A 1,728-nucleotide genomic window follows, 5' to 3' on the forward strand; every position below is an offset into this window, starting at 1 on the left:
TCGAACTACCGACCCTATGATTAGACAACTTGCTTGATCTCCTGAGCCACAGCCGCTCCATATTTAGCTTGATTATGAACTTATATCATAGATGAAACCATCAGGCAGCACATAAAATAGATATCAGCTCCACCATACACCACCTACATAAGTAAAATGCTCTTACATTAATAATAATTTAGCAATATAATGTAGTAGTGTAATGCTCACAATACCTAATACTTCAAGTGCACATCGCCTATTAGACATCTGTACTTAAGTGACATTTTCAAAGCATATCTTTTACTGTATGGAGTATTTTACCACTGTAGTATTGCTATTTTTACTCAGGTAAAAATAGGATCTGAATACTTCATCCACCACTGATAAGATTATACCTCTGGTTAGCAAATCTAATTTTAGACGTGTGCGCTCTATACATAATAGAAAAATATCAATCAATCAATAAATAAAAACTTTTCTAAAGGCTTGTAAGATGTTTTGTCAGGGTGTTATGGATCAGTGAACAAGCTGGTGCTTATGTAAGTATTGGGAGTGTTTTAATGAAATAACTAGCGTGTACATGTGGTATGCACAGTATATATTTCATACTGAACTCAGATGACAGGAGTAGTACTTCATCTGTCCTGTGGATGGCGACAACCAACCAGAGAAATATTGTATCAGAAAAGGACAAAAACATTTTTTTCCTCTCCATATTGTTGCATGACTTGTCCTGATTTGAAGATTAATATACTTCATTGAACTCTAAAATCCCTTCCCGCTAATGTTCCTCCTTTCTATCACAGTGCAGCCTTCCTGGCATATTCCCTGTAATGTTACTGTCTTGAGGTGGGAAATTGCCAGTGCAAATTTCCCAGGAAATCTCTCATTCATACATGACTCCTTCCAGGGAAAATGCTGGAATATTTCTGTAAAAGGCAGCAAGTGAGAATGAGGATCATCCAAGAGAAGAAATCAGGATCATATCTTTATTAATCATTTTCCTTTGAGTAGACAAACCACAGAACAACAAATGATCAGTCAAGGAGTTGGCGGCAAATATTGTTCTATAAGTTACCTTGCTGATTCAGATCAATAATACAAAATATACTCAACAAATACAATGCTATTATAAGTGAAACACTGATCAGCAGGGTTGCGTCAGATTACTTTAAAAGATAGTCAGTAACTGAGTACAAATTACATGTCAATTTTGTAATCAGTAATGTAAGCCAAAAAAGTAACCTAATCTGAGTACTTTTGCTTGCACTAAAAAATAGAGAATTGGACCAATAAAAAACCTTCAACTTAGTAACACACAAATGAATTAAGTTTTGTTTTTCGTTTTTAAACAAGTTACAATCAAGTTTCCAACTCCATTATTTGCTTTGCCCAAAAGTAAAATACTCCTCAACAACCTGATAGTAAATAAAATGGATTTCTCTTTTGGGCTCTTTTTTTCTCCTTCCACGTACCATGTAACACACAAGATAATGTACAGTGAGCAGGTCACTATTGTGAGATAAGGCCATAAAATAATTTAAAAATTGATATTCTGCATAATGAGAACATTTACTTTTGGTACCAAGTAGGTCGATGCTGTGATTGTTATACTTGTGTACTTTAATTTAAGTAACAATTAAATGCAGGACCTTTACTTTTAAGAAAGTAATTCTCAGTAAGATATCTGAGTTCTTCTTCCTTTACTGATATAATGGTTTGTATTGCTCTGTGCTTTGCGCGCGC

Source organism: Lutjanus erythropterus, chromosome 9 (assembly GCF_056507025.1).
Source record: "Lutjanus erythropterus isolate fLutEry1 chromosome 9, fLutEry1.hap2, whole genome shotgun sequence".
Lineage (NCBI taxonomy): Eukaryota > Metazoa > Chordata > Actinopteri > Lutjaniformes > Lutjanidae > Lutjanus > Lutjanus erythropterus.